Source organism: Rattus rattus, chromosome 9, assembly GCF_011064425.1.
Source record: "Rattus rattus isolate New Zealand chromosome 9, Rrattus_CSIRO_v1, whole genome shotgun sequence".
Classification (NCBI taxonomy): domain Eukaryota; kingdom Metazoa; phylum Chordata; class Mammalia; order Rodentia; family Muridae; genus Rattus; species Rattus rattus.
Genome location: NC_046162.1, coordinates 73,537,955 through 73,565,283, shown reverse-complemented (window position 1 = coordinate 73,565,283; position 27,329 = coordinate 73,537,955). Strand labels below are relative to the sequence as shown.

Here is a 27,329-nt window from a genome sequence, read left to right as displayed (position 1 = left end):
GCAGCTGGAAGGACATTTGGAAAGGGCGGAGGGGGCGCAAGAGAGGTGGAGAGGGAGTGCAGCTCGCACTTGGATGAAAACATTCACTACACGGCAGAACGAGACAGGGCTGGCATGCTCTACCCTTGAAACCATCCCAAATTCAATTCTCCTTGGACTTGGCTCTCACAGCCAGTGATTTCAGTGCTGTGAGTGGTGGCCAGGGTCAGCGCCCGCTCTCAGTAATGAACAGTGAGCACCAGGGCTCTTGGATGCCGATCAGTAGCATAGCATGGCCCCTGCTCTGCCACCACAGTTTCTCCAGTCACAACTCCCCTCCAAATGCAGACCTGCTTCTCTGAGTCACCAGGCCCCGAATGGCTAATCTCAGGCCTCTGAAGACTGAGGAAAGGATGTTCCACCTTTACCGGGAAGAGTCGTTAGAATAAAGGATACAAATACTAGAAGGTTTAGGCAAGAACATAAAAGAAACAAATAAAAAAATAATCACCCAAGAATAGCTACAGAACTGAGATACTGCGGCTGGGCATGATGGTGCACCTTTTTAATTCCAGCACTCGGGCAGCAGTTCAAGGTCAACCTGGTCTACAGAATGAGTTCCAGGACAGTAAGAGCTACACAGAGAAACCCTGTCTTGAAAAACTAAAACAAAACGAAAAAACAAAAACAAAAAACCTGAAGGACTATGGTAGCCATTGTCCAAAGATGACCCTGGTGGACAGGGATTCGCAGCTAATCCCTTGTAAGATTCTCCCTTCTGAGTCTGCTGCCTTGTGAGTTACTCAAGATGAATAGAATGCAGTTAAAATGACACTGGCTTCTGAGGACAGGTCATAAGGAACCTTGCAGTCTCTGAGACTCCGAGATACAATCTCTGGCTCTGGGGACACTACAGCTAAAAAAAGCCAGCTACCAAACTGTCAGTGATCCAAGGACCATAGAGAGGCCATGTGTAAGAGCTACAGTTGACAGCCTAAGTGTGTATGCTATTGGTAGCCAGCATCAGCTGTCCCTTCAGATGAGGCTAGCCTCAGCGCATGACTGTAACCATGAGATAGCCCAAAAAAACTACCTGGACTAAGAACATTCAGAATCAGGGAAGATGAAAAGAAGTTACTTTAACCCACTAAGTAACTGAAATAAATCATGTATCCATATAATACAGATACATAACATATACATGTAAATGGATGCAGGCCTCATGGAGTAGCTGGCTAAGACTCTGTTTACTTGCCTGTTCACTTACTCCACAAACATCTGTAGATTGTATGTGTGTCAGGCCTTGCATTGGTCCCTAGGAGTAGAGTAGTAGATAAACTCATTACAGCCCAGGAAACTTACAGAAGATGATCATAAATAAACACATCAATAATTGTAAAAGTCTTATAAGTTATGTTGTCTTATAGTTGAAAAGGAGACGGAAGAGGGGGGCTGGGGGGAGGAGAAGAGGAAGAAGAGGGGGAGGAGAAAGGGAGTAAAGGAGGAGGAGGAGGTGTTTTTGTGGCAATAAGAGAAGGACAGAGCCTGCTTACCCAGAATGATCAGCGACTGTCCCACTGAGCAGGTGAATTTAAATGGCTATCTGGAGTCAAAGCTAAGCTGTTACGCTAGGGATGAAGGGTGCAGAGGACTTCCTAGAAAAAAAGGGAGCAATAGAGATACTAAAGTGAGAAGGAGTTGGGATGCTGGCTAGACCGAGAGCCGTTGTGGTTGGACTGAGGGGATGTAGGGGAGGGGACATGATAAGAACCAGAGCAGAGTGGCCATGCGTGTCCTCCACAGTGAGAGCTTTGGGGTTTCTCCTCAATGCGAAGGGAAGCTGGTAAAAGCTTTTAAATGGAGGAGTGACACAGTCCAATTTACATTTTAAAAAGGTCACTCGGGCTGCCTGCTGGACAAGGACCGCAAAGGGGCAAGAAGGGCGTCTGAAAAGCCATCATCCAAGGCTCAGTGATGGGGGTCCCCGCCACTCCAGCTGCAGCCCTCAGAGATCCACCAGCACCTGCCTCCTGCTGTGTCATCGAGGCCATGGCTTCTCCGACAGAGCCGGCAGCATTTGTTCTGAGGCAGGGAGTCCACGGAGCGTAGTTCTGATTGATGGCAAATGCCACAGGCCCATAAATTCACACCTGGAGAATCTCTAAATTGTTTCCGCAATGCCATGCTACCCTCGTTCTGGCTTGACAGATGAGCAGTGCTCACAGTGAACCAAGCCTGGTGAGGCTGTATGTCAGGAGAGCTCGGCTAGCCCACTCCTTCACTATCCCACGCCAGGGCTCCCTCAGTATACAGTGCGCACGTGCACACACGCGCGTGTGTGTGTGTGTGTGTGTGTGTGCACACACACACATTACAGTATACAGCAGTGGGTGAGGGGCCGTAGGCACACCCTATCCTCACTCCTGCCCTACCCCCATCCCAACTCTGAGCCAGCAGCAAACCCTGCGTGCTGGAGCACGTGGCATTGGACGTGCCAATCCATCTGGGTGACCAGATTCACTGACTTGATGAAGCTGTCTTTCATGACCAAGTTGGCTATTGTCACCAGCAGATACCAGGTCCCCGTGCTGTTGTTGAATTAGTTGTGAATAAAAGGGAACCCGAGTAGCTAAAGCCTGCAGTACCAATAAGCGAGAGGAAAACCTGTCGATAGTAATTATTCCCTGCGATTGTCATTCAAAGGTATTTAAGCACTGCATGTCCCTTCCCTCTGACTTGCTCAGTATTTGTAGACTGTATTTTCATAGGCCTGCCGGGCCCAGCTCTGACAGAAATCTGTGTGTACAGAGCCAGGGGTGTGAGAGGTAGGCACGGGGAACTAGCACATTGGAGAACAGATCCCAGGGGCGTGAAAGGCGGGCGTGGAACTCACTAAGCACACTGGAGAATAGATCCCATGGATGTCCTCAGCTTCACCTAACATCTATTTCTCCAAGTCTTCCACTTCCCACCATCCATCGTCTTACAGCCTTGACTCTTGAAGTCAGCCTTGACGTTCCTTCCCTCTCCTACCTCCCCACCTCCACTCACTGGCTAGCTCTCTGTGATGGTTTGCATATGCTTGGCCTAGGGAGTGGTACTTTTGGAAGGTGTGGCCCTGTTGGAATAGGTGAGGCCTTGTTGGAGTAGGTGTGTCACTGTGGGTGTCGCTGTCCTATGTTAGCCCCTTCCTTCCTTTATACAGTGCACATGCACGGATGCACACACACACACACACACACACACACACACACACACGCATTACAGTATCACAAGTTCAAGACTAGCCTGGACAACTTAGTGACCTCCTGTCTCAAAAAAAAAAAAAAAATAGATCTGGGAAGATAGTCCTCTCAGTGACATGTTGCCTTGCAAGCAGAAGGACCTGTATTCTAACCCCAGAACTCATGAAAGGTCTGCAATGGTGACTTTGCTTATAATCCTAGAGTTGGGGAGGCAGAGACAAATGGATCCCTGGGACCTGCTGGCCCATCAGTCTGGTCTGATCTGTCGGTTCTAGATCACTGAGAGACCTCATAAACAAAAAGTGGGCAGCACCTAAGGAATGACACCTGAGGTTCTCTTCCGGATATTTATACGCACACATGAGCACGTGCACCACCATATACACAGATATATAGACAGACAGACAGGCAGGCAGATATACAGACAGTAAAGAGAAGGCTGGGAGATGACCCATTTGCTGAGAGACACAGGGGCTTGTTACAATGGGCATCCTAACTAGGGCAGTAGTGGGCAGAGGGAGAATGGTGGATGGCATGGATAGTGTCCTCATTAGGGTTTTACTGCTGTGAACAGACACCTGACCAAGGCAAGTCTTATTTAAAAAACAACATTTCATTGGGGCTGGCTTACAGGTCCAGAGATTCAGTCCAGTATCATCAAGGCTGGAGCATGACAGCATCCAGGCAGGGAGGTGCAGGAGGAGCTGAGAGCTTTACATCTTCCTCTGAAGGCTGCTAAAAGATTGACTTCCCGGCTGCTAGGGTGAGGCTCTTAAAGCCCACACCCACAGTGACGCACATACTCCAAGGCCACACCTCCAAATAGTGCCACTCCCTGGGCCAAGCATATTCAAATCACCACAATGTCAGAAATCGGAAGGGGAATAGGGACAGGTATCTCAGCGTGCATAAGGCTCTGGGTTCAGTCCCTAGTGTTGCTTAGAACTTTTTGGTGCAAGAACCAAACTCCAGCACCAGGAAGCTAAAGCTAGGAGAATCAGAGGCTCAAGATCGTCCTCAGCCCCACAAGGAGCAGGAAACCAGTTCGAGCTACATATGACTTTATCTCAAGCAGCAGCGGCAGCAGCAGCAGCAGCAACAACGGCAACAACAACAACCGCAACCACAGAAATCAAAATGATTCAAAGCTAAAATCTTAATTTGTGGAAACCTAATAAATTCTAAACTGTATATATAAATTAAAGGGTTCCGATTTCATCCTGCTGCATCTGGTAGTTGGTAACGTTTAAGTTTCGCTATCACTTCACTTGCTATATCTATACCTGCTTGTGCGCAAACACAGTGCAAATTATTTAATATCATGCTATTTCACGAATACTCTCAGAACCATAAATTGAAAGAATAATTAGGAGATGCCAGAAAGTGGACCCTTGGTTCTAATGGAGGCGTGTACTTCTTTTGTTACAACCTATAGCATTCTTGCTAAGGCTGCTTGCTGATTGAGAGCTTCTGTAATTTGCATTTTCTCCTACCCAGCCCTTTTCACTGCTCAGATACTCCTGTGTTCCCAAGAAGGATCTTCCCCAACATCAGCGTTGCCGAGCAAAAAGCTTGGTCTGCTCAGCCCCGACTGGAAGCCAATTAATTGGCCCAGTGGCCAGGCCATGGTAGAGCAAAGCTTACTACAATGAGCTAGCGGGTGGGAAGATGGTGGCTGCCGTCCTAGAATCATTTCCATGAACAATTGAAAGCTTATACAGGAAGTTTAAGGATGTGCAAGTCAGCCACAAGTGGGAGGGTACTACGATAATCATTATTCTACAATGGCCCATTTCTTTGATGAACATCCTGCTGTTTCTGGAGGTCACCAGAATGTTCTAGATTCTGTACATATGAAGGCCTATGGCCAATGTCTCTCTTGTTCCTTCTGGAATAGCTGACTCTAGGAATTAATACTTTAATCGTTGAGGTGTGACTTTAGAATTTACAGTGTCAGACAAAGGTAAAGGAAAAAAGGTCACCGTTTCAAAGGACAGTTAATGAAGGATGAGTCTGCCCATTAGACGTCTCCTTTGGGAGTCTCCCCGGCCACAGATCTCTGTGGCATTCTGACTTAGCCAGCTTTAGTTTTGAGGACCTACTGCAAGGAAGTAAGGGAGTACTTTCCTAGGACCTAATGTATATTAGTCACAGGATGATTGTTTAGATTTGCCAGTTATGCTGTACCCTTGTGACCTAAGTGACAAGAGGTACCATGTATTCTTGAATAATTTTACTTTTGCATGTATCTCTAATCTCTCATATGAAGTATCCTTTAAATTGAGGGACCAGTTGTGGTCTGAGTAAAATGCTCCCCACATTCTCAGGAATTTGCATACTTGGTCCCCAGTTGGTGACTGTTCCGGGAGGCTTAGGAGGTGTGGCCTTGGTGGAGTAAGTGTTACTGTGGGTGGCCTTTGAGACTTAAAGGCCTCCTGCCATCCTGAGTTTGTTCTTTCTGCTTTTTGTTTCTGGTTCCAGACGTGAGCTATCAGCTGTTGCCGCTGCCATGGCTACCTGTGGCCACATTTCCCTGACATAATGGTGATAGACACTTAATTCTCAGGAACCATAAGCCTAAAATCACCTTCCTTCCGTAAGCTGCCTTGGTCATAGTGTTTTACTACAAGAATAGAAAAGTAATAAAACAAGGCCTTTTGGTTGGGTCCAAGGGTAAGAATAACGTAAAGTGGGTCCTGGTAAACACTGACTTGAGCACACTGGGTACATTTTTATTTCTCTGAGCCAGTGAGGCACTAGCTCATGACTGACTACTCTCAGGCCTAACACTATCAGAAGCATCTTTCACTCAGAGATTTGCAAACCTTTTTGTAATTTGCATTTTCTTCTACCACCCCTTTAACTGCTTAAATACTCCAGTGTTCCCAAGAAGGATCTTCCCCAAACATCAACGTTGTAGAGCAGACGACTTGGTCTGCTCAGCTCCTATTGGTCGAGTGGCCAGGCAGAGTGGAGAAAACCTATTACAACGAGCTAGCCGATAGGACGATGGTGGCTGTCATCCTAAGAACCACTTCCACGTGAAGAACAAGTGAAGGTTTGTGCACACTTATATCCCTGCCTGAGTCAGGCATAGTGTTACCTGCAATTCCAACACTTGGGGGCCGAGGACAGGGAGATTGAGGCCATCCCAAGTCTGTAAGGGTTGAATATTAAAAATATAGGCTGAATGGTTTAAATACTAGAAACTTATATTCTCAATCTTGTACATATCAAAAGTCTAGTGTCAAGAATTGGTTTCTGGGTTGGTTTGCACGTAGCTGCTTTCTCTCAGTGTCCCCTCATGTGGCCTTTTACCCAGTGTGACTGGGTAGGGACATGGGTGTTCTTTCTCCTCTTAAAAGGACATCGGTCCTATGGAGTTGGGATCTTACTGTTTTTGATTCAATAAAGTTTTATTTTCCCGAATGTACATCTGATTGAAGCTGTTCATGCGTCTTCACCAGCAGCTGGGGCGTCTCCACCCTTTGTGTTGTGTAAACTACCTGGGCTCTGTGCTTTGAAACCAGCTTGATGAGTCCTTCCCTAAGTAGGTCCTGAAGGGCTGCCCCGGGCCACGGAGCCTCGACTCTCCAGTCTCTCGGAGACCACAGCTGGTGTCATAAGCTGTAGTTGGGGACTTCCTTACAGAGTTTGTCGTAAGTAGCTTTGTCAAACAGGATGAGATTGTTCAGCTTGTCCTGAATTTGCCTTTGGACCAGGTCTTCTTTTTGGTTTTGCCTCCAGATTTATTTACTGGGTCTTTGTCTTTTTTGGGCTAACTTTCCGGCATCCTTCTTCTTCTTGTCGTCTTTCACCAACTCAAAGAGTGGTGTGGACCACTGCAGCCTTGGTAAGATGTCTCAGGATCATCTTACTCTTTAAGACCATATTTGGCTTTAACCGTTTCCATGTATGAATCCGAAACAGTCTTGTTACATGGTCTGCTTGGCACTGACCTCTTGTGCCCCCTGCCTCAGTTTCCCCATGTTGGGATTACAGGTAGCAACCATCACCCTCAGGCGCTTACCCATTTTCAAGAGGTTGGAGCTTCAGCAGGAATTCGGGGTAAACATAACCAGTCCATAGCACCCGAGTTTGGGGGTTTTGTTTTTACTCCTCTGCAGTGCCCCAGAACATTCTTTTGTTCAGCATGCTTGAGAAGCACTATTAGGCACCTTTAGTATTGTGGTTTGGGTCTAATTACCAAAGTTCTGCTCTTCCTAAAGGACACTCTAGTTAATAGCTCACCATTTCCACGCTTGGTCAAGCTCCCCTTTGACCAGCCCCTCTGTGAGGCGAGGAGAACTGGACACTCAGTACCTGTCAGGACAACAGCAGGAAGACAGTGATTTCCATATCTCTGCTTGGCCAGTGGGTAGCCATTCCTGTGGCGAGAGCAGAGGAGGAGGGCTGGTCTACAGTGAGGGCAGTGTGTATGCTGACTCTACAGTGCCTCCGAGTACTCACTGGTTATTAACGCTGGCACTGAGATGAAGGGACGTGGCTGGAAATATCCTTCTCCTCTCCCTCTCCTCTCCTCTCCCTCTCCTCTCCCTCTCCCTCTCCCTCCCCCCTCCCTCCCTCTCCCCTCCCCTCCCCTCCCCTCCCCTCCCCTCCCCTCCCCTCCCCTCCCCCTCCCCTCTCCCTCTCCCTCTCCTCTCCTTCTTCTTCTTCTTCTTCTTCTTCTTCTTCTTCTTCTTCTTCTTCTTCTTCTTCTTCTTCTTCTTCTTCTTCTTCTTCTTCTTCTTCTTCTTCTTCTTCTTCTATTGTTATTGTTAGCTATTTTTGTCAACTTGTGAGAAGTCCCCTCGAGAGAGGGACTGCCTCCATCAGACTGGCCTGTGAGCATATCTAAGGGCATTTTCTTGATTGATGATTAGTGTGGGAGGGCCCCGCTCACCCTCTTGGGCAGGTGGTCTTGGGTTGTGTCAGAAAGCAGGCTGAGTGAGCTACAGAGAGCAAACCAGTAAGCAGCATTCTTCCATGGCCTCTGCTCCATTCCTGTCTCCAGGTTCATGCTTAGGCTTCCCTCCATGATGGGTTATAACGTGTGAGCTGAAAGTTTGCTCTTAGTCATGGCGTTTTATCACAGCTACAGGAAAGCAAACTAGTACTTATTATTGCTATTGCCATTATTATTATTATTGCTATTGTTATTGTTATTACTATTACATGTCTGTGTGGTGCTGAAGACTGAACTCTACCTCACGTATGCTAAGCAAGTGCTTTCATGCTAAGCTGCACCCCAGCCTAGAAACAGACTCTAGTGTTCGCCAACAAAGAGTTGGGGATAAAATGCATGGGATGGAATGAGTGGGAAAAGAAGGCCAGAGTAAAGCCCAGAGAAAGCTAGCGTTTAAAAGGGAGCAGAGTCAGGCATGGTGGCAGAGACCTGTGATCCCAGGAGCAGGGAGACTGAAGCAGGGACACTCAACCTTGACCATGTATGGAGTTTGAGCCCAGCCTGAATCCTGTCTCAAGAAGGATGGGGAGATAAACGGGGAAACGAAACGGTTTTCAGTGAACAAAACTGGACCAGCAAGGAGTCGTTTTTCATTATTTGTAAATTAACAGGCACCACCTACCTCTAGAATAGCCTAAAAGCCTGCTCTCTCTGTCCCCGCCCTTGGGCAAGCTGCCGTCACTTCTCACTACAATTACAACTATGGTCACTTTATATAAGTCATCTCCCACACAGTACCCAGCCTGATAATTTAAATTACAAAGATCATAATAAAACCTTCTGCTTAGGGTTGGGGATTTAGCTCAGTGGTAGAGCGCTTGCCTAGGAAGCGCAAGGCCCTGGGTTCGATCCCCAGCTCCGAAAAAAAGAACCAAAAAAAAAACAAAAAAACCTTCTGCTTAGAACTGTTGGATGCCGTTCTGTCACATTTGCTGACCTTCAAGCCTCTAGAGGAAGAGGGTGACTGGTCCTCTCTGTTCTCCTGTGCTTTCTCCCCAGTCTGCCATATTTGGGTGTTCTGTTGTTCTTGAACACATTAAGCTTTGGCGTTCCCATCCTAACCGCTTGTTATTGCTCCCTGAGTTAGGAATTTTCTTGGTTTTTCCCAACTGACTTCATCCAATATCTGGGACTCTTGCGTGACCTCCTCCCTTGGACTCATCTTGTTCTGGTTTATTTTACCATCATCGCTATCTTGTGTTCGTGTTCTTGTGTAAGTCTATGAGAGCTCTACGAGAACCTTGGCTTTGTTTCGACATAGGGCCTGCAGGCACCTGCAACGGTACCTGGCCTGTCACCCAATACCTGTTTGTTTTTTAAAGAAACCAGTGAAAGAAAAGCAGCTCGAAATCTAGGACCGTTGCGACTCATTTTTCCAACTCCCTACTTGCATGGCCACATAACTCAAGAGTGAGCTCCTGACGTCTGACTTATGTTGATGTAAGCATAGACAGTAAATTTACCTTAAAAGTTCTGGGGGGGAGAAAGAGAAGGTAAAGTTTTGACGAAACTCTCTAAAGAAATCTGCAGTGAGAAACTGTCAACTGCACCCTCCCAAAATTGGACATTTTTTTTTCTGAGCATGGGGTCCAAACCCTTGGACCATTGGTGATTGACAAGTTCCAAAGACAAAGGGTTTATTAAACTCCGCCAGCCCCTGTCACCACCTTTCCCCTTCTAGCCTGTGAACTACAGGAGCAATGAGTATTTCATTGTTTCAAGACTTCTCTTCCATCAAGAAACGGTATCGATAAGTTCATGCCCTGAAGAATTTTCCAGCATTTCAGAACATATATTATGAAACACTTTTTAAAAGTGGGTTATAGGCCCTTCTCTGCGCCCTGTGTAACTTTAATAGATTGTGTAATGCCTCGTGAAGGAAGGGCCTGGATGCTCATCGCCCACACCTCCAGCCTAAAACTAGGCTATGAGGAAAATGAAAAGTCTGCAAAAAAAAAAAATTTTTTTTTCTTCTTCTTATAAAGCCTTCAGCTCTGGCAGGGAAATCCACATTGTGTAGAGAAGTGAGAACCTACCTGATTATTCAGTGAGTAACCAAACTGCAAGAGACACTCCCTTGGAAATGTGGAAATTCTCATTTCCACACCAAAGCCAAGAGGAGGCATCCATGGTGTGACGTCAATAGGCCAAAAGCACTAAAAGATACTTTCCTTAATTACCTAGTGCATGCCCTACTTCCCCCCTGAACAAAGCCAGCCTGCTGCACCTGGGGCTCAGGGAATTATAGGGTGGGGGAGGGGTGGGTGGAACAGAGAAGCTTTATCTAGTCCAACTCTGCCTACTTTGGGAACGATCCCAAGTGAAAATAATTGAATACCAAATCATTTTCCCCCACAATGCTGGCAGGGTTCTCCATGGACCACGAAACTCACCCTACTCTGAAAGCCCCACTTTCCCCGATTCTGGGGAATTATCTCTTCTCTAAAAGGTCAACTCGGGAACATACCCTCCTCTTCAAACTAAAACAGCAGAGCCCCAAAACCCGCGTCCCCCAAATCTGAGCCCTGTGCTCCACTCTGCTTCAGCCCAGGAAACTGATAAGACAGCTGTGAAAATAGTGCGTGGAACCATCTCTCTCAATCCAGTCAGCCGGCACCATGTGCATGGGTTAGAAAGAGGCCAGGAAGTTGTTCTTTTCCATTTAAAAAAAATATTATGGAGTAACACACAACTAAAGAACCCTTCTTACTTTGCAAGCTGAATGTCTCCCCTCGTCACTGTATAAACAGCTCTCCTCGTGCATGAACACTTAAAATTTCACATCACATCTATTTTGGCTGTTTTTCTCTTTTTCACTTTTAAAATGTTTACAAATATTTTTTGTATAATGTGTTTTGATCATATTTCCCCTCCCCCATCCATCCCAGGTTTCTCCATCTCCCTACCCATTCAACTTCATGCTCTTTCTCTCAAACAAACAATAGAAAACTAGCAACAGTGACAAAAAGGCACATTAGAAAACACGGAGTCCATTTTCTGTTGGTCATCTTCCTGGGCATGGGGCCTGCCCTAGAGTGTGGATATACCCAGTGACACTCCATTGACTAAAACTAAGTTTCTCTTCCCCAGAAGACAAACATCATGCATATTTTAAAGCAGCTCCAAAAAGTAGTGAAGACCGTACAATAGCTCAGACAGACTCACCACTCAGTGTCAACAGCTGGCAACGTAAATCCATTCTGTTTCAGCGCTCTCACCATAGAGTACTAAATCTTGCTGCTTGAACGTTCTGACGTGTAGCTTTTTAATTTATCACGCATTATAGGTTCTTTGAAGTTTTGGTCAAAAGAGTAAAACTTCACAGTTCTATTTGGCCACAACCCCATCCAAATTATTGGGGAAAAAAAACTCTGCATTATATGAAAAAAAAAGTCTTGGGGTTGGGGATTTAGCTCAGTGGTAGAGCGCTTGCCTAGGAAGCACAAGGCCCTGGTTCGGTCCCCAGCTCCGGAAAAAGAACCAAAAAAAAAAAAAAAAAAAAAAAAGTCTTAGAGGCAGTTTTATCACCTTAAGTTAAAGGCATTGCCAAAGAGAAGTCATGCCAGATTTGCTCCCGTGAACACATGGGCATGCACGCACACGCTCACGCTCGCGCACACACACACACACACACACACACACACACACACACACACTCATGCAGTAACTGCAAGGCTGTCCTCTTTTGTATGTAAACAGGTCTTTCTAAATGAATGGTGAAGTAGTCAACGTGAGCTGTCATAACAAAAATGCCATAGATGGGATGGATTAGAAAACAGAAAACTAGTTTTTCATAGTCTAGAGACTGGGGAGGCTGAAAGCAGGGAGGCAGCGGGGCTGGACTGTAGGGAGGGCTCTCTTCCTGGCCTGGAGACAGCCACCTTCTCACTGTGCCCACACGGCATGGAGAGCACATTTCCTGATCTATTTTATTTCTTTTTCTCTTTCCTCCTATTCCTGATCCTCCTCCTCTTATTCCTCCTCCCCCTCCTCCTTCTCCACAACAGGTATCAAACGCAGGTCTCCAGCAAGCCACGCCCATGCTCTACAACCGACATCTCTTCTGTTTTTTTTTTTTTTTTCTTTTTTTTTTTTTTTTTTTTCGAGCTGGGGACCGAACCCAGGGCCTTGCGCTTCCTAGGCAAGCACTCTACCACTGAGCTAAATCCCCAACCCCCCGACATCTCTTCTTATAAAATCACGAAGACCTCATCCCCAAGACCCTTTCAAACCTTCATCCTCAAGTTCCATCGTACTGGGAGTGAGGACTTTATCATGACGGTTCAGTTCATAATTTTCCTTTTTACTTGTAACATCCTTTTTCTTCATAAACTATAATCATACAAACATTATTTGCCAACCACGGACTTTTTACACTAGGCAAGTTCACAATAAATAAATATCACAGATTTCATGTTAGATCAATTTTATAAAATATGTCTTATGGACGATGAAGTAATCCTACAAAAGCTCCTGTCAGTACTTTTCTTCTTACTGAGGGATACATTCTCCCTGACGTGAACTGAGTGAGAAGTCGTATGTGGAAGTAAGCTTTCTGGATCTGTTCCTGGGCCTGGAGGCGGAGGTATGCTGAGAGGGGGAGCTGCTTACACGCCTGGGAGACTAGTTTAGAGTTAACTATGGAAGCTTACCTAACACTGAGATCTCCTCAAGTTAACCAGGGTCTAAATCTCACTCGGGTTTTTCTTTTTCTATACAGAAGTAATGCTCTATTGACAGAAATTAGGACGCAAACCAAGAGAACAGAGGGGGAACTATCCAGGCTCGAAGGATTCCCTTTGAATTTTTATGCAGGCAATCCCCCCATCTTATGCAGTGGTCCTTATGGGTGTCCTGATGTTGGTGGTTAAACTCCTCACAGAGGTGACCCTAGAAGAGAAGTGAAGTCTTCCTTACAGAACCCTGCTAGGAGCTCACCTTGGGATGAAAAGGTCCTAGCTTCTCTCTGTGGCTGGAGATGAACATACAACGGGGACATTGGGCTAAACCTTGTAAAGGCAGAAAGGCAGGTAATTCTAGGAAGGGTATTCAGGTTGCCAACACCCTGAGGTATAACTTGATCTCCAGGCTGGGACTCAGTACCACAATACAGAGCATCGGAGGCTCTCGATTTGTCCTCAGCACTCTGCCCCTAAATCTGGTAATGCTTCCATAGTTTCTCCTGAATTTGAAGCATATATTGAGATTTCAACCTAAGAATGCTTAGGCTGAAAGCTAGGTGTGGTGACACATGCTTATAACATGGGGGTACTCATGAGGTTGAGGCAGGAGGATTGCAAAGTTGAGACTAACCTGTGCACTGTAGCAAGATCCTATTTTAAAATGCTTAACATTGAAGAGTAGCAGCAAATTAGTGTACGGTATTTTGCCTGAAAGGCTGTCTGGACTGGGAATTCAGCAAGTTCCGAGTTCAAATACTGATTGGAAAATTTATCATGACTTCAGGCTAATTCCCAAGGCTCATCATTCGTTCTTCAATCTGTAAAGCAGAAATAATGTCACCTACCTTCACTGCACGGTTATAGAAATAAATATGGTAAAATATGTAAATAGCTCGACATCATATACAGTATAGAGGAAAAGCCAAATAAATGGTGAGTACAGTTATTAGCTTAGTGTAATTGACCTTCTGCAGTTATATATAATTAACAACACTTGTAAAAATCCCAGTGAAAGATTGCTTTACTGACTTATCCCAGAGTCAGGAACACCTTCTCCAGGGCACAAAGGGAGGTATTTAGACCCCTTCCTAGGATTAGTTAGTGTGCCTTTGGAGTATTTCAGACAGTGCTAAGTGATTGTTTTGTCTTCGTTTTTTCCCTGTGCTTTATGCTGTCCTTCCTGCTCACAGTCTTTGGTGACTTTCCTGTCAGCCACTTCAGAAGCCCACATTCTTCTAGTCTCACTGTGCAGGAAAGAGTGGGGCTACTTTCCAAGACCATTTTGGAAATGAGCAGTCAAAGAGTCAGTCAGGTTCTGGCGGGGGTGGGGGGTGTAAATGCAAACCAACAGCATAAATAAGGGGTCTCAATGTAATATGTAATATTACTAAAAATAACAGCGTGCGTACTTCCCCAGTGGCATAGACGTTGCCTGCGTGGGCTCCCCTGACAGCTTCAATCAGTGGTGAGATGAGCCGGGGCCAGCAGTTGCTCTGGGGTGTGGTGAATGTGAGGGCCCAGCCTAGAGTGTTTTCTATTTCTAGGGTTTTTTTTTTTTTTTCAATGCTGGAGCTGGAGCCCGGTGTGTCGTGCATGCTGAACAAGTTCTCTACCACCAAGGAATACCCCAGCCTGCTCTCCAGCTCTCATTTATGGTGAGGATGAATGTGAGACTCATCTGTTGATTTCGAGGGGAAAGCTGGAGGCCGGAGATTAAGTGGGAAGATAGGAAGGTCTTCAGTACAGCATTGTGGAGTGGTAATATGAAAATGATGCTCTCGAGTCCCATTTCCCATCCGCGTGGTGCTTGAGAACAGTGGGTCTGATTAAGACGGAGGAAAAATGTGCCAGAAAACCAAAAGGGATACATCTTGCTTTGTGGTCTCCTTGCTCTCTGCAAAATGTTCCGAGAATTGAGAGCTAAGAAATGGCGGTGGGAAATTCTGCTTTTATGAATGGTGTACATCAGATTGCACTAATTGAGTTCTAAAACGGGGGGGGGGTGATTAGGAAATTGTGGAGTAAAACGCCCTGTCAGTGTGGAGCCTAGTCAGCTGCCCAGTCGTGTTGCAATGGAGCCTCGTAGAATTATGACATCCTGGTGCCAGGAGCGTCCTGGTTGATAAGACTGGGTAGGATCCTGACACCACAGAAGCTAGGTGAGCCTGTGGGTGTTACGGATGGCAGGTTCGGGCTCTGTCACCCTAAGAGCTATTGTGTAGGGTTCCTCAAGGTGTCTTAACAGTCTCTTCCGAAGATAAATTAAAAACTCCTCACTGGGACCAGGAGGAGACACAGAGTGTAAAGGTCCTCATCACCAAGCCTTGAGGCCTGAGATGATCCCTGGGACACCCAGGATGAAGGGAAAAAACCAACAGCTCAGAGCTGTCTCCTGACCTCTATACAAAGGCCATGGTGCATGTTTACTCCCCCCACCCTGCAAACAAATAAAAGAATGTAATAAAAACATTCTCCACTGGCCCTTATATTTAATTATATTACTTTGAGTATAATATTGTCTTAAGCTGGAGGAAAAAAAAATAAAAGCAGGCACAAACTCATAACGTTGATGGTTCCTATAAACCAAATATTTTCCAGAGCAAATTTGAACAGCATCGTATGGAGTCCGTGATGTTTAAGTTGACATTGCTAATTTAATGGGATTGATGAGGCTGTGTTCCTGAAGCGCACAACTGATTACAGGGAACACGCAGAGGCAGTTGCCGTAGGGAAGGCTCTCCTGATTTAGCTGCACTTTGGTGGGTTGTGAAAACACCCTTTAACTTTCCTTTAGTTGAATGACTGGATTATATTCCCTAATAGAGTGGGAACACACCTTCCACAAGCCATAGCGAGCTCTATCCTCTCTCCTTTGCCTGTGATAGCTAGAAAATGCTATACCGTGCTGTTTCGAGGCCAGACACAAAGGAGACGTGTGGCAGCACTCAGACGTGGTCATCAAGGAAACATCCCGTGTTGACCCTTAGCTACTGAGCCCTTAAAGCGGATCGATGCCATCTAGAAACAGAATTTTAATTTCCATTATTGAATAACTATGTATAGCTAGTAGTTGCCGTGTTAAATGTGGCCAAATACTTACTCGTGCATTATATGTTAAATGTGTGCACATTTTAAAAAAGCTAATCTTTGGGGAAAAAAAATCACTAGCTGTGTGTGCTGGACCATGTATTTAACCTCTTTGACCCTGCATGCTTTTATCTGTAAATGGGGACAAAGACATAGAACACATTTTATCATATTGCACAGAGCCTGGCTGGAAACATCACTCAACCTCTTGTGTCACAACTGGGGGAGGGTCTGTCCCTTCTCACGGTTAATGTCAAGGCTCCCTCAAGCTACCTAGGGGTGTATCTAATCTTTGAAACAATTGACACTTTCTCCATCCTATGTAAAGTGCCACTAAAGCCATCTTTAGGTAATATTACTAATGAGCAAACAGTGTAAAAAGGTGTTTGTCATGCAAATTTGCTTGGGTCAAGTCCCAGGATGTGACACCCAGCCTCCTGCCTTCTATTTTGATTTGCCCCTTTCCCTATGAGTTGCCAGAGCTCCTCTAACTGTCCTGAACAGCTGTGGTGTTTAGGACCTAGTATTTATTATTTTATTTATTTATTTAAGCATGCATGACGTGTTCATGTGTATGAGCGCATGCCTTGGCATGTGTATGAAGACTAGAGAATGACCTCAGGTTGAAGTCCTCCCTTTCTACCGTGTTTGAGACAGAGTCTCTTTGCTGTTCCCTGCTGTGTACCAGGCTAGCTGGCTCAAGAACTTCAGGGCTTCTCCTATCTTTGCCTCCCAACTCACTGTAGGAGCGTGGAGATTTTAGACATGCTGCTATGCGTGGCTTTATGTGTGTCCTGACTACTCAGGTCTTCAAGCTTGTGCTGTAATGCCTTGTCCATGGAGCCCTCTTCCCAGACCTTTAATCTCTGTGGAGGACAAGCCTAAAGCACCTTTCCAGAGGTAGCAGATTGTGGTGGAGCAGACTATTCCTCACTATTGCCTCAGTGGCTGTGCCTGCAGGGGGCGTTCATCCATTCTCGGGTCTCATTCAAAAGCCCCCTTTGCACCCGGCAAATATTCTACATCCTTGTCCAAAGTCTACTCAGGCACTGCCTCATCCACAGAGCCTCGCTGACCCTCACAAGAACAATTCATTCCTTCTGCCCCTGCCCTCACCCCGTCCCTTGCAGATTGCTGTCTTAGCTGTTCTGTTTTCACATGTACCCTTGTTATGTAATGGACCGAATTGTGTCTCACTGCAAAAGATATACTGAAGCCCTGATTCCCAGGACCACAGAACATGACCTTATAAGGACACACTATCTTTGCAGATGTAATTAGTTCAGATGAGGTCATTCAAGAGAAGAGTGGATACTTAATCCAATATTGCCTGGTATCCTTAGAAACAGGGACATGGGACAATGGAGGCAGATACAGCGAGCTGTGGTTATAAGTCAAGGAGCACTAGGGAGCTCAGGTAACCCCCAGAGGCTAGACTGAAGCAAGAAAGCTTTCAACTACCGGTCCCAGAGAGGCCCTGTCTTGTGACTCCAGACTCACACTTCTAACCCCTGGAGCTTTCCGACAATCCATTTCTGTGTAAGCTTCCCGATCTCTAGCATTTTGTTTGGGCAACCTTGAAGAAATGACTATACCTTCCCTAGACCATAAACTCCCTGCAAACAAGGCCCTGTTTGACTTATGTGTGTGTTTGAGGCTGTTGTTGCGATGTCCAAACCAATCAGAAGGGAGGGGAAACCTTGTCAGGTGAAAACACAAGCCTTACTCCTTTTTCTTAGCCTGCTCTCAAGTTGGAACTGAAGGAAAGCCGTGTGAAATCTACTCGGGGCTACTGCATATGGCCACACAGACTAAACACTGCATGAGTCCACACTTGTGTAATCTGGCGACCTTCAATTATTTATCACTGTATAACTTAATTCACGTAAAAGAGTCAATAGAACCTCAAAATTCTTTGCCATCTGTTAGGGAAAATGCATCATCATTGTGAGAATCATTTTTACTCTGCCAAGTAGCCAAAGTCATAAATAATTACCCTCTAGATGGGGAGTTGCAAAAAACTATGGCCCGCTGGCCAAGCCCAGCCTGCTGCCTATTTTTGTAAATAAAGTTTTATTGGCGCACAGCCAGGCTCACTCATTTACAGACTGTCTGTGGCTATGTAGAGAGCATTGAGGAGCTGTGATAGATACTGCTTGGGGGTATAGACTATAAGATGTTTACTCTCTGGTCCCTCAAAGAAAAAGCCTGCTCCAGATAATAGAATATGCTAGGTATTGCCAGAATGGTTTATATTAAGTGGCGAAAAAAATCTCACTTTGAAACTGAAACCACTCATTTTTATCACGCTTTGGAAGATTCCACACTACCACAGTTAGTGCAGGCCTGCCAGGAACAAAGTTATATGTAGAAAATAATTTATTTTTTCCTTAAAATGGAAGCCAGGGATTTAAAAATACCATAACATGTGAGCTTCATAAGTATGAGTATGGGTGTGTATATGTGTGTAGGGGGGCTGGGGGGGGCAAATTCCAAGCAAACATTGTATATAGGACTTCTAGAACTAGCTGCTTTACATGGGGATATTTGGATGATGTTCAGCTAAGTAAGTTGGAAAGAAATTAAAACTTAAAGAAATGGATAGAGACCTATTATGAAGAGCGGGAGAAGAAATGTTCTTCAGATTTTAAGCGAAAAGTGCTGCTTGTCATTTTATTCCTTCTAGAATAATGCTGTGGAAAGTCTTAAATCTTTCTGGGAGGACCCTTACACATTAAGCATACCTCTGCCATGTGAACCTGTCACCTGGGCATCAACTGACTAGACCTGATCTACAGGTCAAAGGCTGCAGGCATGACCTGGTACAAGGTACTAGCTGAGGAAGATACTGGCTATATCAACTGCACACTCTCTCTGGGAGTTCCAGCCCGGAACTCTGAAAATTCTGAGTGGATTATGTTCAAGAACAGAGAAAGCAGAGACATAGACTAGCTGCCCCCACAATGACAAGACAAATATGTTACCTAACAAAATAACCCCGATCACAAAAGTAACACTGTATCGTGAGTGTTGACATTTCTGGAGGTCTCATTGTACTTTAGAGACTGTATCAGTAGCTGTGGCCCAGTCTGTCTCATTTTGTTACTATTCAAGGATGAGGGTGGTTCAGGGTCAGCTCTGGTTTTCCTGTGCTATCTCTTCACTCCTTGTTTTCCATGCTCTATCCCCTCGCTTGTTTGTATTTTGTCAGCAGCTGCCTGGCACCCTCTAACCTTCTACCATGCGATTTTCTTCTACATGTGGGCTAGGAGGGAAGAAAATCGTCACCCAGCCACTGTGTTGGTGGCATTAGAAATGCATATCTGATTGGAGTCCCTGGTGGTGCCATCTCTGTTCTTCTCTCCTGTGTCTGGCCAATACTGCAGAGCCTCAACACCTCCAGTTTTCCATCTCTGTCTGACCTTGTATCCTATCCAAAACAAGCATGTGCCAGGCCAGCCGTTATAGCAAACCAAATCCCCCTTCCCCTGCTTTTTCTGTTCTTAGGAAGTTAGAGCTTCTGCCATCTGACCCTTCTACCCATGCTCCACATCTTAAGATCTCCCATCTAGACTCTGACCTGGTTCCTCTCCCTTGGTTTGTGTCTTTGCCATTTGCTATTTTACCCGGCTCTTAACGCCCTTCCCTGAGTATATATGTACGTATGTGCTCATGCTTCCTCTCCTAAAAATGCTTTCGTGACCCTTCAGCAGCCCTTAGTTATCATCTGTCGGACTCCCATATGCTGAATTGGTTAATGATTAAAGGTATAGAAAATTCCAGTCAATATGGAAAACCACGATGACTGACAAGCATCTCCTCACATAAGGCTCAGGGAGCATCATGGAGGATGAGGCAGAAAGAATGTAAAGACAGAGGGTGGGAGAAGTGAGGCTAAACACTGAATTCTGGACATGATACACTAATCCCAATCACGGCCACACAGCAGCTGCAGGATCAAGGCGGCCAGAGCTATGACACAGATAGGGCAGGTTCTCTGCAAGCCCCATCCCTCACCACATAGCTATCTGCAGGGAGAACCATTCTTTTTGAGTGATGGGTTTCTCACACTCCAGTGAATGGCCCCATGCCCGTACTGTAGACAAATAAGCAGCAGTAACTAGATGAAGTGGGCTATTTAAAAAAAAAAAAGATATGGAGCTAGGAGGGGCTGTGGTAAGTGAGAGAGGAGGAGATTGAGGGGGGAAATGGGGGGATATGATCATATTTCATTGTATCTATAGACAAAAGATCCAAGAATAAAGAAACATTTTCTTTAAAAGATGGCCGAAGAGAACCTCATCCCCCTGCCTAAACACATAGAAAGGCTGCATTCTGCATTGCTTGGTACCCTGACCTGTCTAGGATCTGTGAGGGAGTAAAGGAAGGACAGACACACTGAAACAGACACGGAAAAGCTGATGCCAGGCGGGCTGTTGTGCATTGCGATGTAGTACCACCGACTATGCAGCCACCCTATACTTCAGTGTGCCTATTATTCGCACACAGCACAGCTAGTCTTGGTTGGAGGTCTCTACAGGGGGCCATCGGGCTGCAAAAACCAGGGGGCAGAAAGCTGCCATGGCTAGGATTTGTACACACTCGTCAATTTTTTTTGGAAACACTCATGCTTGCACACTCTGTCAGAGGAAGGTTTGGTTATCCCTCTGAGCCTCAGCACTCACCGAGCTTTGCCACTTGCCGGATCTGGGGCATTGGTCCTTGACATGGCGGATCCTACGTCAATAATAGACATTCGCTTGGGACTCCATTTCCTTTTACACACTTAAAGTTTCTCTGGATTCCACAACAAACCTTTTTTTTTTCCTCAGATAAAGTGCTGAGCTCAACAAGTGTAAGAAATGTCTAGAAAGCTCTACCTTCCATAGCTGAGGTCCCAAGTGCACTGGTTTTCAGGAGCACATACGTGTGTGCTGCACACATTTCTTTACGGCGTGGTGTATTCACATGTTGGGCTTTCTCACAGTCCTGAATTAGACAGCATTCGGATCCATCTCTTACACCCTGTGCCCACTGGTTCTTCACCCCGGAGCAAGCAGTTCACTCCCTGTCTCCCTGTTGGTGACTGGCAAAATTGCAGTCTGGACGCCGTTAAGGAGAGGATTCCTGAGTCAGTCACGATACGCAGTTCAGAAAGGGACCAAGGGTAAGTGGAGGAGGAGCTGGGCAGCACAGAGAAAAGAAGAAGAGTCCGTGCCATGCCTAACACAGAATAAGTCATTATGTGACGTCTAGATATTCTCTGTTCTCCCTTTGAACAGATGGGGCAATTGTACTGTCTCTTTACTTGGAAGTGTGGTCGCGTGAGTGCTGGTTCTGGGAAGAATATTTAAGACTCGGTGCACAATTCACCATGCCCCTTTCCCCACTTTTGTCAGGGCAGCCAGGGCAACAGTTGTGGCTGTCCAATTCACCAAGTCTTAGAATACAGACTATCTGGTGTGCGGACCGAGCCAATGCTAAAACGGAGCAGGTGTGAGGCAAGACCGGTGTTTCATGCTGGGACGGTTTGTTCTACAGAAAGCCCATTTTGACCCATAGAGATAAAATGGCAAGCACACATGAGAGACATCGCTCAAGAGCTCAGTGAAGATGATACCTTGGACCTATAGACTGTCCTGCCCACAGAGTGGGCTGGAACCAGAGCCTAACAGAATCATCATCAAAGAGACCAGAGAGACTATCCAGCAACTGATGGGAACCAATGTAGAGCTCCACAGCCAAACATTAGGCAGAGTTTGGGGAGTCCTGTGGTGGCGGAGAGGGAGGATGGGAGGAACCAAAGAGGTCAGGAACACACCAGGGGAACACAGCCCACAGAATCATCTGAGCAAGGCTCATAAGGGAACTTACAGAGATCAGGAGCCTGTAGGGGTCTGACCTAGGTCCTCTACAGATATGTTATGGCTGACTAACTTGGTGTTCTTGTGGAAGCAGGGGCTGTCTCTGACTCTTTTGCTCTCTTGTGGGACCCTCTTCCTCCTCCTGGGTTGACTTGTACAGCTTTGACCTGACGGTATGTGCCTGGTCTTATCGTAGCTTGTTATGCTGTGTTCGGTTGATGTCCCTGGGAGGCCTGCTCTTCTCTGAAGGGAGGGGGAGTACATCTGGGGGAGAGGGGAGGTATGCAGCAGGGAGCTGGTGATGGGGGAGGGGAAACTGAAGCTGGGATGTAATGTATGAGAGAAGGATAAAAAGTTTAAAAAAGAAAAAAACAGGAGGGCTGAGGAATAAGGTCACAGAGCGCTCATTTTGCAAATATGAGGGATTCAGTTTGATTCCCTAGAACTCATGGACAGAGAAGGGAAAGGGAGGGAGGGAGGGAGGGAGGGACGGAGTCAGAGTGGTAACACATCCTTATAATCTCAATGCTGGGAGACAGACAGAGAGAGAGAGAGAGAGAGAGAGAGAGAGAGAGAGAGAGAGAGAGAATATAAAGTCCTGAGGTAGACTTTATTATATGCTATTATTACTATCCCACTTCACCTGTGAAAAAGCCCAACTCCAGCCTGGAAGCCCCAGAGTAAGTAATGTATAGAAGCGGATCCACCCCAAATCTCTCCAGAGCACATCCTTTTCCAAACCTCAGTTTTCACTTTGCAAAACCCCTGCAAAACAGCTCTTCCTTCCCCACTTTACAGATAAGGAAACGGACGCTCACCAACGTTCAATGAGTTACCCAAGCATTTGAAAGTAATCAGGGATCAAGTTCAACTTGGGTTCTTGCTGACTTTAAATCCTTGACACGTTCTCGTGTGTCTCTACAACTAGGCTTACATAGTTTTGTTATTAAAATTTACCACATGTATGCTCCAGCCACCGGGGCTTTCCTGCTACCCTTGATCATGCCAGGTAGGTCTGGTCTCGGCCTCCATACGTACCATTCATTCTGCTCTACCATTCAGCTTGCTTTTTCTTTCTCCAGGCAGAAAACAGTCCTTACATTTCATGCACCTTTGGGCTTCAATCACGGATTGTGTGGCCTTCCCTGCATCTGATGTCTTGAGTCCTCACTGTTTCATTTTCTTCATATCTGTGCCTGCTTAGAGTATAAATAACGAGCACATTCCTAGGCTCCGTGATCCTCCTTTCTAGTGAAAGCACCAAGAATAGATTCTTTATTTTGTTCTTTTTTTTCTTGACTGTTCACTATACATTTGTTGGATGGATGGATGGATGGATAGATGGATGGATGGATGGATCAGAATATCTGTAATTAGCTCTTCCAAATGTCCTAAGAATAATACACAGTGAGCACCTAGGACACACACACACACACACACACACACACACACACACACACACACACACCAGGCAGAACCTGTTATGAAGTAGCCTAGAGTAAATGCAAGGCATTAATGTGTGAAGAATCATGTAGATAATTCCTCAACCCTCCTATTGCTGTGACCCTTTAATACAGTTCCTCATGTTGTGGTGAACCTACCCCCCCATAAAATATTTTTTGTTGCTGCTTCATTACATATCAGTTTGCTTCTGTTATGAATCATGATGGAAATGTTTTCCAATGGTCTTAGGCAACCCCTGAAGGGGTCTTGACCCAAGGGTTGAGAACTATGGTGGTAGAATGATTGATTCACATGTCTCTGACCACACAGCCTGATTCCTTTCCATTTGTATCTTAGTATTCAGTGGGTCAGAAGTATTCTGCTCTACCTCACCCCCTGCGTGAGTCCACGGCAGACCACTCTCCACCAAATGTGCTCCTATCTTTAACTCTGGGAGAAACATTGTAACCCTCTCCTCCTCCATAGCCTGACCTAGAGGAGGAAACCTTGGCTTAGGCAAGTTAGAAGAGTCACCTAGCATCACATAGCCAGTAAGTGCCTGGGCTTAGATTCAAAAGTAGAGAGATGAATGATGTTAAGGGTTGAAGTGTATCTTCACCAAAATGTGATGTCAACGTCTTGCTTTCTTTGTACCTCAGAGTGTGACCATATTTGGAAATAGGATAATTTCAGATGTATTTAATAAAAACAAGAGCTGGGCCGTAATCTGATGTGACTGGTGTATCCTTGCAGAGAGAGCGTTACAGAGATGTGGCGGGAAGGCGAGCACCGTGGTGACAGACGCCTGGACTGATGCACTTGGAAGTCAAGACACACAAAGCTTCCTGTCAAACGATGAGAAGCTGAGAGAAGGCAAGGGAAGATTCTTAATAGGGTTCTCAGGGGCTCTGACTTTGGACCGCCAACCTTCAGAACCGTGAGACAATACATGTCTATTGTCACAAGCCAGCCAGCTCCTGGCACGCTGTTGCAGCAGTCCTAGGACACTAATACAAATGGCAGAGCCGTCTTCCCTCTGTATCATATCGTCTTTGACACTTCAGACAGGGTTGGCTTTTGTGACGTCAGCAAATAAAATGGTGCGTTCAAAGGGTCTGGAGGCTTCCCCTTGTCGGAAATCTCTAAAATGGAGCAGCAAGTCTTCAAGTTATTTTACTCACACCCTAACACAGGGACATGAAGAAGCAGGTCCCCCATTTGACAAGGTGCCGGCTCCAGGAAGTGGAGGCCATGGGAAGTGTGGTGCTCTTCTGGGTGCCTCTCCACCTTGTGTCTTTACTTCTCACTGTCCCACCCCCTAAACAGGCTGCCGTGCAGAGACCTCAATTCTGATGTGCTTCGCTCTTCTGTTTGTTTCCTGCTCGCTCCCCAGCCTCCGTCCTAAGCAACCACTGTTGATTTATTTGCTTGTTTTCAACTCAACCGGCTTTGACTTACATCTGGCAGGATAGAACCAGAGAACCAAAATAGCAAGCCCACCCCTGGAATCTGCATGTATCGCATTGTGTAACATTGTCACAACTCTCCTGGGTGCTGCTGTTGAGGCGGGAGGCAGGGGAGGCAGAGAGGCAGGATCTGTGTGGCCACGGAAGGGTAGAAAGGACCAGGAAAGTAGATAGGCAGGTATGCATCCCAGGACACTGACTTTCCTCCTTGAATAGCTGCCCTAAAGCCTTTAACCCCTGGGAAACAAGTATTTTTCTATTTTTTTTCTTCTGCTATGAATCTCTGCTATTCTGGTTTTTAGAAAAGAAAACAATATTTTGATCTAAGCCATACAACCTTCCCCCTACCCCCCTTACACTGATGCTGTAGAAAATTCACAGGGGCAGGTGTGGAAGGCAGTAGCAGCAGGGTGGGTGGGTCCATAGGGCCTATGTGTCTATAGCATGTGTGGTTCCGTAGCTATGGCAACCGTGCGTAATGCCACTTGCACAGCATTATAACATGGCCCTCGAGTTGCCCCTGGCTCCTCAACTATCCTCTCCAATACGCTCTCTATGCTGCTGTTTCCTAGAGACCGCAGCTCTGTTTTATTTTTATTTATTTATTTACTTATTTATTTATTTTTATGTCATGGCTAAGCTTTGCTTCTGTTTGTTCTGTTTTACTGGTCCCGCACCTTGTCAACTGGTTGGAAAATTAGACAGCAGAACCCATTTCTTCCTGATGCTGTTAATTGTTAACAATAGTCCGAGTATAAACACGCTGAGTTAGGCTCTTAAGACTGAGGTCTGGATGGGCACTTGAGACTTCCTCTAGTTCCGAAGGTTGTTAGTGCTGGTTTCTCCTAGAGCCTATTAGGGCTACCAATCGGCTGCCTGCTCCTGAAGAACCTGGCTCTCTTCTTTTTGCCAGTTCTAACAAATTCCTAACCAGAGTAGATTTGCAGCCATGTACATGGATCTGTCCTATGAAACTCATATACAAGTCATTTATGCATCTGTACTCCATAAAAGAAAGTGGCATTGTGCTAATTCTGAGACTATAAACACAACTGGTTTCTTTCACTTACTGCTAAAAATAACCCCCAAGTCCTCAGAGATGCTTCTGCTGTAATTAAATTTAAATTTTTAAAAAGCACACTAGGTTCATATTTTAGTTTCCTTATGTTTGGTCATTAATTGCGAAATCACAAACAGCTGAGATTTAAAGCTCTTAACCTTCCTAGGCCCAAATAGAAGCAGTATGTCAACACTCCAGAGTTATGAGCAGCCTCCCAAAGGGACCATAATACGGACTACACTTATAATTGAAGTAACTCGGGAGAGGATTCTGGGAAGATGACAGCATCAGTGGCATAGTTTTTCATCCTCTCTAAATCCTTATGCAAGAAGAGGGGGAAATAGCTGCAGAGTGAAACTAAAAACCCATTAGCAACATTTGTGACAAACGTGTCTTCATCTCTTTTCTGGGGCTGTCACTGACTACCACAGGCTGGGAAATGTAAAAGAACAGAGGAATACTTAGCTCCTGGTTCTGGAGGCAAGAGCGTCCATGAACAGGGCACCAGGTGAGTGAGGGCTTTCTTGCTGAATCCTAATATGTCGGAGGGGATCACATGGTGACACAGGAAGTAAGCCAAATCAGGCCTCTTCCAGTAATCATGAGGAACCTGCCCGTCTGACTTTCTCTATACTTAATTGCTTCCCTAATGCCCTATCCAAATTTTATCAACATAAGACTTTGAAGATTAAATTTCCAACATGTGAATTCCAGTAAACACATCCAAATCATGGCACTAGGTAACAAGATGTCTCCATAAATGCCAAAATACAAGTGGGTAGGGATAAAGAACCAACAGTCACAAGATCTGCATTATGTCATTGTGCTGGAGAAAGATATGGAGGCTGCATTGAGTGGACCTGAAGACCTCAAACTAACCAACAGCCCTCAGTCACAAACAGCAGGCTAACCCGAGAACAAGAGCAGAAAAGGGTTCAGTCAATCACAGCATCAGGCCTATTGGGAAAAGGGCTAAGAGGCTAGCACAGTTGAGCTCCCTTGAATTTTCAAAACCAACCTGCCAGGGCCTTGGAGAACAGAGCCTCAGACTGAAGAAAAATGGCTTGGAGGGAAATAAGGACTAAACAGGACGTGCACGGCAGATGAAGGAAAGAAAAGCTGCAGAGCAAAAAGGTGACATATCCTGAAGCAAAGAGTCTTGTTCCTAACATTTCCCAAAACCAACAGAGAGAGTCCTAGGAAGACCTGAATTTTCTGACCGGCATGCTACTTTAAAACATAAAGTAAACAATAAAGAAAACATAAAGAAAAGCAATTCCACATTAAAAGGAGAAATAGAAATATCAAGGTCACATAATTTTTGCTTCTGAAAAAAAAAAAAAACGAGGAACAAAGAATTGAATAACATCCCCACAGGCAGTAAGATCATTCCAGAGAAAGTACTCAGAACAGATTAAAACTGTAGCCTATTATTTTCAATGAGATAAAAGACATTAAGAAAATAATATGTAATATGAAATAACAGAATAAGAATAGGAAACTCAGAAACAAAGAGACAAGAACTCAGGAAATGATT

The 27,329-nt window shown here is 45.6% G+C and overlaps 1 long non-coding RNA gene across 1 annotated transcript in view; it reads right to left on the bottom strand.

Annotated features, from left to right (window-relative positions):
- The window catches only part of LOC116910414, a 59,903-nt gene that overhangs the window by 178 nt on the left and 32,396 nt on the right, over positions 1-27,329 (bottom strand). The window lies entirely within an intron of this gene.